This window comes from Canis lupus, chromosome 8 (genome assembly GCF_003254725.2).
Source record: "Canis lupus dingo isolate Sandy chromosome 8, ASM325472v2, whole genome shotgun sequence".
Classification (NCBI taxonomy): domain Eukaryota; kingdom Metazoa; phylum Chordata; class Mammalia; order Carnivora; family Canidae; genus Canis; species Canis lupus.
The window spans coordinates 29,799,252-29,811,404 of NC_064250.1; the positions used below are offsets into that span (position 1 = coordinate 29,799,252).

General features: G+C 43.1%; 1 long non-coding RNA gene across 5 annotated transcripts in view; it reads right to left on the bottom strand.

Moving 5' to 3' along the window:
- The window catches only part of LOC112657567 (uncharacterized), a 91,384-nt gene extending 86,412 nt beyond the window's left edge, over positions 1-4,972 (bottom strand). For 4 of the 5 annotated variants that reach the window (XR_007412333.1, XR_003135110.3, XR_004818000.2 and 1 more), the window contains exon 1: positions 4,558-4,762. This is a non-coding gene — a long non-coding RNA (uncharacterized LOC112657567). Of the gene's footprint in view, positions 1-4,557; positions 4,763-4,863 lie in introns of those variants that run through there. The other variant, XR_007412334.1, reaches the window with a different exon arrangement.
- Between the last annotated feature and the right edge of the window lie 7,181 nt (positions 4,973-12,153).

The window sequence follows — 12,153 nt, forward strand, 5'->3', positions numbered from 1 at the left end:
TAGTCCAGAGTTGTCATTATACATGGTATTTGATGTAGGAGGTCCTGAGGAGTAAGTGGAGGAATCTGAGTGCAAGGGTGTCTCTTAACAGACCTGGAAGTTCTGAAACTGATTGGAGAGAAGAAAGAGAAGTCAAAATCAATTAACCATAAAAACAATCATGAGGACTCTACCCAGGTCATGAGTGTGTTGAGATGATTCTTCATACACGGCCCAGTCCCTATTTCTGAAATCCAGATAGTGACACTCTGACATTGCCCTGTGACTTCACCAGTGTTATTCCTCTTCATTCTACTTTAGTCCCAGGTGATTCACCTGGGTGGGGACCCTGCCTTCAGCTGTGAGTTAAGCATCACTTCTCCATTTTGAGTGGGAAGGAGCAGCTTCTACAGCTGTCCCTTCCAGAAACTCTATGGCTTCCTTAAACCTCAGAGGATTTTCTCTGTCAGGTGAGAGACCTAAAAAAGAATGTTTACTACATCTGCCTTGGTAACGTGGTCCTTCCATTAGGAGAGGAGACATACTCTTGCACAGGGCAGCAGCCAGCATCAAATCAGCTTCAGTTGAGACACCACTTCGGGCTCAGCATCTAGGCTAAGTCCCACTGGCCACTAGCCTTGACCTCCCTCCCCAGATCCTGAAGCCCCAAATCTGTAGAGCTGCTCATCTGTCCTCAGCAGTGAGGAATCATTCTCCTTAGGTGGATATGCTATTTCCTGCTTGTGGGGCTGGTAATAGAATAGCACAGGATGTGCCTGAAGATTCATGTCTCTGAGAAATAGAAGGTCGGTAGGAGAAAAAGGATGTGGATCTGCACATAGTCAGACCTTTGCTCTGAAATCACTGAGTTGAGTAAGAAAGTATAGCACTAAGGGATTCTTCTGCTCCTCTATGTGACTTTTAGGAATCCTATGGCTCTAAGTCTTGGGCTCCATTTTGCCTCTACTGCAAGCACTAGACTTGCTGGGCTGTGTGGCTATTGTGCTCTTATGTAGGCAATGGAGACCTAATGACAAATAAGACAGATAATGCCTCAATCTCACAAGAGTTTATTCCTCATGAGAGGAGACAGACTATAAACAAAGAAGCAAATAAATAAACAAGAAAATATCAGATGGTGACAGGTGATAGTAAATCAGAGTGATTGATGGAAAGTTAGTGCTGGGTGTAGGAATAGTTTAGGAGGAGATGTTGGGGACAGGCTCACTGAAGAGGTTAATCAGTAACTTGAATGACAAAAAAAGAGTCAAGCAGACGATGCAGGGAAAGAGCTTGCCAGAGCAGGAACTGCTAGTGGAAAGGCCCTAAGCTGGAAAGGAGCTCAGTGTTTTTGGAACAAAGAAAAGAGGCCCATGGGCCTGGAGCTAAGTGAGTCTGGGATACAAGATGGAAAAATTTGGAAAGTTTGTCAGGCACCAGATCATGAGGAGTCATGGGGCCAGGATGAGAATGAATTCAAAATGGTCCTAGAATTGGATTAGATCCTGGAGGTCATCTAGCTTGTCTTCTTACTTCAAAAATGAGGAAGCAGAGCCTAAGGAGGTGTCATTTTATAACTGCATCTCTGCCAGCCAAACTTGGTCATGCTATGGTATGGAAGTAAGATCTTCTGACATATGGTCCTTGCCACTTTCCATCAAATTCTTCCTGAATGCTAAGTGGGACTCCTGAATGTCCCACTTTCTTTTCTTTTCTTTTTTTTTTTAAGATTTTAATCTATCTATTTATTTATTTGAGAGAGAGAGAGAGCATGAGCGAGCGCTTGAACCAGGTGGAGGGCAGAGTGGAGGAATAAGCAGATTCCCTGCTGAGCAGGGAGCCTGACAACTGAGAGCCCCACCCCAGGACCCTGGGATCAAGACCTGAGCCAAAGGCAGATACTTAACTGACTGAGCCACCCAGGCCTCCCTGAATATCTCACTTTAATAGGGAATTAAATAAAAAAAAATCTGTAAAAACATTTAGAATAATATTTGTTTCATTATATTTGTTATATAATAAACACTATATAAATGTTTCAAAGATAAAAAAAAGACCAAAACATGGAATTACCCTTCACTTATCCTGTAAAAAAGGGGTGCTTATAAACATCTATGTAGACTAGTTATGCTTTATCCCAATAGCAAGCACTTAGTTTGACTATTTAATGCCACAAACCAAATGCAACCCATTTACTCTACGATTGGGACACATTCCCACTATAGGGACATATGGTGTAGCTTCTATATCCAGGAGGAGTTAACATTCCACTGTACACACAAACATTCAGAATCAGAAAATTATACTGTAAGTTATGTACACACAAGACACATGTGTGTATATACATCTTGGTTTTTCAAATAGCAATGACATTGCCTAAGGGAGCAATAGCTTTCACATCCTCCTCTGTGTTGAAAAGAAGGCTTTATTGAAGAGGACATATGGATGGAAATTCATTTTGGAATAGTCAAGATCTTCAGTTCTAAAAGGATTTGAGGCTGGCTTGATTAAGCACAAACCCACAGCAAGAGATGTGCTGGTGGAATAGAAGCTTATTATTACTGCCCTGGCCCTCATTCAGGATTTATAGCCCAAAGATCTGCCACCAGCCAGGTGCGATGGCAAAATACATTCTCATTCTCTGGCCTGAATTGCCATTCAGCCTACTGCCTTCTAGACTACCTCCTGATTCGCTCCCACTAACTGTGACAGACTTTCTATTTTCTCTCTCTTTATTCCTCTTCTATCTCTGTCTTTGAGAGATAATGTAATAGAGAAAAGTCTCCCTCTTTTCTCCAGATCTTACAGAGACAGGAAGAGCATCTTCCCTGACTTTGTCTAGGGTGGATGGAAGTATAAATGAGGCAATGGATTTGAATCAAAGATGGTAGGGCAGGAAGAAACCTCAGAGTCGATGGGAACATCTCTTTACTCTTTGGTTTTATGGCACATGTGGAAGGAGTTGATGTTTGTACAGTGCACTAAGGTAAATGGAGGAGCTTGCTTATAGCTGAGGTATCCAGGCTGGGCACTCCAGCTGCCCTAGATTCTCCAGCTACCCTGAGATGGAGGACAACCCAAGCTTGAGAGAGGCTCTGTGAACTTCAAGGTCAACCCTGGGTATCTGCATCCAGCTGAAGACAAGGGAAAAGAGAGCATGGAGGATCATCTATGAGGATTATGATCCAGGTCTGTTTGCACACTTTGGTGCACATTCCATTGGCTGGAGCCTGTCATATGGACACATCTGGCTATGAGGAAAGCTGGAACCTGGGGTTAGCTGTGTGTCAAGAGGAATGGAACAAGGTTTGGTGAATGGGTAGCCAATCTCTGCCATTGGGAAGTATGTGACCGGTGATACTCTAGAGACAGCGGCAGAGATGAAACTAAGACACAGGTTACTTAACCCATAGCACAGTTCTCTCCTTACCAAATCACTCTGCCATATCTTTCATTTGTCCCCTACCTTTAAAAAAACACTACCCACAAAAGTTGGTTAAAGGAAACCAAGAAGAAAGTGATTTGTCTCTTTTCTAAGGCAGATTGGTATGATGTGAAAACATGTATCAAGACAGGAAGCACAGAACAATGCTCGTCTTGAGACCTCAAGGAACCCTCCGCCCCAAGGGTCATAAAGTGAGGCCTGTTGCTCTGCAGAATGATGAAGTTGCATTAGAAAATCCAGACTGGGACATCTGGGTGGCTCAACGGTTGAGTGTCTGCCTTTGGCTCAGGGCATGATCCCAGGATCTGGGATCGAGTCCCACATTGGGCTCCCTGTGGGGAGCCTGCTTCTCCCTCTGCCTGTGTCTCTGCCTCTCTCTCTATGTCTCTCATGAATAAATAAATAAAATATTTTTAAAAAAGGAAAATCCAAACTAACCACTAAGGATATTCAGGGCAAAACCAACTGCCCAACTTCTATGCCCTGGATCTTGCCCATGAAAAATGTGCTCCATAGTCAAGAATATGGCAGACCATGAGTGAAGCTTATGTCAATATCAAGAGTACCAGGAGTTACATGCTTCATTTGTTCTGTGTTGGTTTTACTAAAAAAAAAAAAAAAAAAGCAATTACCAGATTTGGAAGACCTCTCACATTCAGCACCTACAGGTCCACCAAATCAGGAAGATGGTAGAAATCATGACCCAAAAGGCACAGATAAATGGTTCTAAAGATGTTGTCAATAAAGTGATTCTAGTCAGAAATGGGAAAGAATTTCCAATCTATTTATCCTCTCTGATGGGTTCATTATAAAAGTAAAAATGCTGAAGAAGCCCAAGTTTGAAATGGGAGAACTTATGTTGCTTCACGGTGAAGGCAATAGTTCTGGAAAAGCTCCTGGGATGAGACAGGTGATACAGTTAAATGAGCTGATGGATATGAGCCACTAGTCTGAGAATCTGGTTAAATTCAGACTTTTAATGGTGACAAATAAAAAGTCTTATTTGCGGAGAGAAAAAAAAAGACAAGTGTGACCCAGTAAATGCAATTCCGGCATACCTTCAGTCAAATTCTACTCACAGGAAAAGCCCCAGTGCAACTTGTGGGAATCTCACAAAAAAGGGTCAAACTTACCTCCTGATAATAGAGAGGATTTCCACTGCACCATGAACCCTTTGTGAGGAAATCGGCATCCGAATCCTAAGTCTTGCTTTTTCTTACTTCTTTAGGCCCTTGCCCACTTGGTTGCTTCCTGAGGACCTGCGGAGGGAGGCAGGATGGGGGTTATTGCGCGGTTCACTGCAAACACCTGTCTCGTGGTATTACCTCAACCTTTGATTCCGATGTTTTCACTTCCTCCCCTTTTTACATTTGGCCCTTTGGTCTCTGTCCCCTGAGCTGACTTTCATCATCCAATTAGAAATAACACCCTCTTCTCACCACCAGCTTTTCTGGGAACCATAGGGAGGAAACCCCAAGCCTCCCTCACAGTCCGTGGGGCCAGCACTGCTTCAAAGGAGTGTGGTGGCGACACCACCTCACGGCTGGGCTTCTTTTCTGTTTAAACAGCTTCTATTGCTCACTGCTGATCAGTAACTCAATGATTCATTAAACACACAAACAATGAGTGAATCTGTTCCATTAGCCAGGCCACCTGTTGATCTCAGACATCCTCAGCTGAACTCAGCGGACGTGAACAACAGAATGGCTGCATCGGTGGAGGGCCCCATCCGCATTTGATGGCATGTTACAGCAGGAAAAGTAGAGTTCCAGCCTTGCTGGGGCTTTTATGCTTTTCCTTTCATCTGGTGGCAGGGCTGTAAGAATATACAGTGGAATACAATGCCTTCTCTATAATCAACTGGAAGATTCTAAGAGCTTGGTCATTATTGCTTCCTTAGGCTTGTGGAATTAGACAAAGAGGAGATGGGAATATACTGCACCCTTTTGCCTGCAGGTGCCAGGGCAACAGAATTAGCAGAGTGCTAAGCAAAAGCCAAAAAACAAAACAAAACAAACTATCTGTAAAAGCCATCTTACTTATTGTAATGATACCTTCTCCCCCCTTGAAATGAGACGGTCTCTTTGGTACTTAGCCCCTTGCTCCCAGAGCTGCTCCAGGCCTTTAGGAACTGGTCCACTAGTGTTCATCAGTTTATCATATATCAAGACTAGTAAAAATCCTATAAAGCTGACTGAGTGAAGCTTTGGATGCAGGCATAACAGTCAACAAAGTTGACATTTTGTTATTTAAAAAAGTAGTGCTTTCTCTTCTGTTAAACAAAGCCCTCTAATCATTGTAATAAAAAGAAGAGCTTTCATGAAGTCAGGAATGTTTGTTTAGAGCCTAAAAACTGTATCATATCAGGAATAGGGAGATGTATAATCTTTACTCTATTGAATTTGAAAGTGCCTCTTTAGGGGGAATTTCATTTTTGAATGGCACACTCATTAGGATTTGCACTACGCACTTCATAATAGCAATGTTGAAATTTCCCTATAGTGACACTTTGATTGAAAATCTTTGATTACACAGTCTAGTGTTTATGCTGTTGATGGATTTATTCTAGACTATCATGAAATGCTTTGTTGTTCGTTGGCTCTTTTAAGAACATAGATGAAGTAGAGGGAAACAACTCTCCAATGAAAATTCCTGTTTCTATTGGTTTTAATCAGGTAAATTTTTTAAAAATCACCCTTTTAAAAATTCCCTGACAGTTTTCAGAGATTGCCATAGCTAGTGGATGTTTTACTTTCATTTTTGTAGCCCTGGAAATGGTATGATGCCAGGTGAGGAATTCAGGTTATTCTTCTTTCCTGAATATTGTTTTGCTTTTAGAAGGTAGGCTTTGAGCTGCAAGCATTCAGAATGAACATCATGAACAGATGGAGGCAGGCCGACTCCACTGCTTGGGCTCTCCAGGCAGGTGTGAGCAGATCTCCCTCATCCAGCACATAAAAGGACCACGTGCACTTTCAAAGGGATTTCTGCAATCCTGGTCTTTTGACAACCACGACTATGATTTGATTGCCAAATGCAGGTGGTTGTGCAGAGGCCCAGTTGTGCAATCAAAAGAATCCTCAGTCTTCTGTATAAAATGGAAAAGCACAAGGAGAGATTTTAAAAAAAAAAAAAAGACTAACTAGGAGATAGCCACATAAGAATTAAAACTTAGGTGAAAGACTCATAGCTATTTTCTCACGTGGTTAAGCTAGCACCATTCAGTAGAATTTCTACAATGCTGAGGGTGTTCTGTGCCAGAGCCATCTAATAGGGTAGACACACGTGGCTACTGAGCACTTGAAATGTGGCTAATGTGACTGGGAAGCTAAATTCCAACTTTAGTTAACTCAAATTTAAATAGGCGCAGGTATTTTGTGGTTGCTGTGTTGGACAGAAAAGGATTATTCTATAACTCCATGAGGGACACAGACCAGGTTGGTCTTCACTGCAATGCTCCCAGTACTGATGTAGATTTTCTACCTTCATTGTAAGTCCTCAATAAATATTTAATGTGTGAAAATATAAATCTGATCATGGTCCATTCTTCCTTAACACTCCTAGCTGCTTCTCCTGGCCTAAGAGCTCCAACTCCTCCTGGCAGGCTCACTTTCTGTTCCAGCATGTCCAATTTTTATTTTTATTTTTTAAAAATTTTATTTATTTACTCATGAGAGAGATAGACGCAGAAGCATAGTCACAGAAAGAAGCATGCTCCCCACAGGAAGCCTGATGCAGGACTCAATCCCAGGACCCCAGGATCATCACCTGAGCTAAAGTGACCACTGAGCTCTACTGAGTCACCCAGCTGCCCCCAGCATGTCCAATTTTTAAGTCTACACTTTGACTTGCCCTCATCCTCCTGCTCTGTGGTTTTTGTGTGTGCAATTTTCTCTGCCTGGAATGCTCTTCTTCCCACTTACCACGTAGATAGGCCTCTGCTTATCTTTCATAACTGGAAAGTCTTCACCAACTGGCGCAAATGGAGTTAAGCACTGTCTTCCCTTCATTTCCATGGTAGTGCAGGGTAAATGTCAGAACACAGATGTCTTAGGGAGGACTCTCAGACCTGTGTGTAAATGTTTGTAAGGAAATTCCCAAGGGAAACTAGGAAAAGTGTGGGTGGGGGGCAGAGGGCAGGGAAAGGAGGAAGTGGGGGAATCGTGCAGTCATGAAGTCCCACCAAGGGTCGAATTTGCCCTATCTTCAGGTAAACTCGGGAACTCTATAAATCGAGTCTTCCTGAACAAGGTAAAGGAGCTGGTGTTTTCACACTCTGACTTCCAGCAGTTACTGGTGAAGGACCACCCAAGGAATGTGCACTCCCAGATGCTCTCCTCCGTCTGTGCCGGTGAGGAGACCCCACAAATAGCTCCCCAAGAAAGGGGGCAGGTTCTGATTGTGGGAAGAGAACTCCCAGGGAGTAGGATGCGATGGGGAAGGCAGCAAAGAAGTAGGATCTGGGCAGAACACAAACATTAGACATTGGATGTTATCCTGTATGAGGGATGTTAGAATGGTGTCTGTGTGGGTGGCAAACCAGATCACTCTTAATCTAGAAAAGTGACTTATTTTCGATTCCCTCTGTAAAATTCAGAAAATAATTCTTCTCACTTAGGTGACATTTAAAGATTTTAGATTTTAAAATTGTTTATTTATTCATGAGAGACACAGAGAGAGAGAGAGAGAGGTAGAGACACAGACAGAGGGAAAAGCAGGCTCCATGCAGGGAGCCCAAAGTGGGACCCGATCCTGGGTCTCCAGGATCACGCCCTGGACTGAAGGAGGTGCTAAACCGCTGAGCCACCCAGGCTGCCTTTATTTTTAAAAAGTTAGGAAGTTGACTTTTTTCTATTTATTTATTTATTTATTTATTTATTTATTCATTCATTCATTCATTCATTCATTCATTCATTCATGGGAGACACACACAGGGAGAGAGAGAGAGAGAGAGAGAGAGGCAGAGACACAGGCAGAAGGGGAAGCAGGCTCCATGCCAAAAGCCCGTCACAGGACTCGATCCCGGGACTCCAGGATCGTGCCCTGGGCCAAAGGCAGGCGCTAAACCGCTGAGCCGCTGAGCCACCCAGGGATCCCCTTAGGTGACATTTAAATATGATAGCATGTATAAGTTGTGTAGTTGGGGTTAATGAGTAAAAAGTAAAAAAAAAAAAAGGCAGCTATTATTAAAACACAGCAGTTTGTTGTGATGTATGACAATAAGTGCTCTCTGGCAATAATGCGATACTGCATACCTGATTTCCACTGGCTTTGATATTGTTCTAGCTGCATTATGCCTCATTGGTCTTTAAGTCACAGCATTTAAGCTAATGCCTGATCCTGAGTAGATGTCAGATCAATATTTCTTGAGTAAATGAGAGATACTCAACTTTAAGCCCAATCTCTCTTATCATCTCCAATGTTACACTGAAAAGCTCTATTCGTGTGTCTATTTTGCCCATTAGACCGTAAGGGTAGGGCTTCTTCTCTTTTTTGATTCCCCTAAACATAGCACAACCCAGCACATGGCAGCTGCTAGATAATTGTTTGTTGAACTTAGGTTTGTTGAGTAAGAGTCCTGAAATTTCCATGGGTAACAGTATTATAATCCAAAGTGTTGTTTTCTTCACTTCTGAGTTTGCAGACTGTGATCTTAGATCACTTATGGTTCAATACAGAAAAACGAAAACCCCTTTAGGTTTTTCAAGAAGAATGTGATTTAATAGAGGGATTTTGGTGCTACAGTAGGTAGCATTCTAAAATTCTACCCCCAAAGATGTTCCACTTTTATCCCAGAAGCTATGAATATGCTGGTGATCACTCCTGTGATTATGTTATGTTATATGGAAATACTCCCAGTACCAAAGTGGATTTTCTACCTTCATTGTAAGTTCTCAATAAACATTTGTTGTGTGAAAATACAAATCTGATCATGGTCCATCCTTCCTTAGCACTCTTGGGTGCTTATCCTGGTCCATAAAGAGATTACCACAGTGGGCCTGATCTAATCACACAAGCCCTTAAAGTCAGGGAGCTTTCTCTGGCTGAGAAGAGAAAAGAGAGTGAGAGTCCAAGCATGAGGGGATTGGGTGTGATGGGTCCTACTCTGGCTGCCATGTTGGGAGAAGGACTCGATGTACCATCGCTGGAATGACGATGGAGGAGGCCACATGGGGAGGGATGTGGTCCTAAGGAGTTGAGAGAAGCTTCTGTCTGACAGCCAGCAAGGAATTGAGGACCTAAGTCCTAAAACTACAAGGAGATGAATTCTGCCAATATCCTGAACGAGCTTAGGAGTATATACTTCCCAGAGCTTCCAGATAAGATCCCTGTCAACAGCTGACACCTTGATTTCAGTATGGAGAGACTTTAACCTGGAACCCTATTGATCCCACCTGACCTCTGACCTGTAGAGTGGTGAAGTAATAGATAGGTGTTATTCCAAGCTGCTAAATTTGTGGTAATTTGCTACATGGCAGTAGAAAACTAATATAAGTGCTTATTAGATTATGGGAAAGCCGGAATCAAGAAAGTTAGGTGGGCTACTCCCAGCTTTCAGGTTACATCACCACAGGCAGCCAGGGAGCTGTGGGAAATTAGAACTGGTCCATAACCCTGAAGCTGCCACTTAGCAGTGAGAGACACCAGCCAGCTGCCACACTGGTCACATCTGCTGAAGCTTACACTTTCATCCCCACCAGTGCTGAGAGAAGGAGGGGGCCTTTTGCTCTCTTCTGCCTTACAAACATCGCATGAATGAGTTTTAGTATGAAACATGTCATACTCAGAACATTGGTGGAAGTTCTAGGACATGTGGTTCCCAGGCATCTAGCCCCCGAGATAAAGGGGAACCACTACAAGGGGTGATGAGGATAATGCTGATTGACAATGAGTAGTATCCAATATGGCTCTTCAAACCTTCAAGACCCCTTTAGGTCAGCCTTCTGGTAGGAATTATTTTCATTTTACAGATGAGAAAACTGAGGTTCAACTGGGTTAAATACCTTGTCTAAAATCTCATAAATAGGAAGTAGCAAAATCAAGATTAGAATCCAGATCTGTTTCTCCCCAAGTCCACATGTGTTCTGCCTCTGTCACTGATGCGGAGCATGAGGTGGAACTTGTATAACTGGCTGACAGATGGACCACCATGGAGGCTCAGCTGAGGTGGCAGTGGAAGTGGTAGCAACTTCATTCTATTAAAAAAAAAAAAAGTTTTCCTCAGGTTTCTGGTGAGGCCTGGCTTCATCTTTTGTTGGAGCCCTCTCTATCTCTGTCTCCTCCTCCCCTTCTCTCAACCAGGCTTCCTCCTTGGCCCATAATCCCTGAGTTTGGACACAGAGCCTGCAATGTGTGCTCTACTTTCTGGGTTTATTTTGGTGAAGGTCCTGCCTCCTTTTACAGGGCAGTCCCCGTTTTATGGGTGCACATGATCGGCCCTTCTCTTCTGTGGTCTGGGGGTCTCTCTGCCTCTCCCACACTAGGGGCTGGCACTGGACTGAGGATTGGCATCAGGAGAAATATCCCCTCCAGAAGGGGGCCGTGGAGCATTTCCCCCAGACAGCTCTATCTTTGCTGCATACCAATCCAATTACAAACAAATTGGCCCACGGGTTCAAGCATGAGAGCGATTTGGCCTTCTTTCCTCTCTTGCTGACAATTTTAAACCTCTTTTCTTTAAAAACCCAACTGTGGGAAGAAAAGTTTAGCACCCAAGCTCAAGAGAGGTGGGATGCAAATTATCCTAGAGATCAGGGTGTTATGAGGCTCAGAGAAGGAACTCTGAATTATAGTTTTCAGGAAAAAAAAAAAGTAAGAAAAAGAGACAGATTCTCTGGGACTAACCCGTGACTGCAGGTTGAAGACTGGGAGGTTGGTCTTTTCCACATTTGACTTGACCAGCTCTCTGGGTTCACTTTTTTTTCCCTGAGTGGCTACTCTCTTCTCTCCTAGACTCTTCCTCAATGGTGAAGAATTCATTCCTAGGTTTCTGGAGGGGGAGAAGGAATGTTTCAGTTGTCTTTACTCTGCCTTAAATGATATGTTTTGTTTTGTTTTGTTTTGTTTTGTTTTGTTTTGAAATATGCTCATACTTTGATACAGCTGAATGCAAATAAAAGTAGGGAATCTGTGTCAAAGAGAAGTGGACAGCCCACCTATTTAGAAAGTTTAGGATCAGCCAGGCTTTCTTCACTCAGGGATTCCACTGGAACACTGTCAGGAGGAGACGTGAAAGAATGTGCTCCTTCTGCCTTTTTGTAAGTCTTTTTAAGCACACCTTAAATTGAAAGCCCGACTTTACTAGAAAGAAAAGCAGATATAAAGTAAGGTTGTACATGGTGTTGGTTTTTTTTTTGTTTTTGTTGTTGTTGTTGTTGTTTGTTTGTTTGTTTGTTTTTTGACCAAAAGTTTCCTCAGTCCAGGTTTTCCTGAAGTGGAATTATCTGGGGCTGCATAATGACATCAGTCAAATAAAGGATGATCCCTTCCTTTTGTTCCCTTGTCTTTTTGAGAGAGATCACCTGTCATTTCCTATCAGCACACCAGTCACACTTCTCCTGTGAGGATCTGTGTGGAGTTTCTGGGGGAAATCGAATTCACTTGCACTGAGACACTTAGCTGGCAGGGAGCCCGAGACCACCCCCTCATCTCAGATCCCATCAGAAAGCCTCTTCAGCCACCACTCTTCTTTTCAGAAGGATGTCTCAGAGGATTTCCAGGGTGATTCA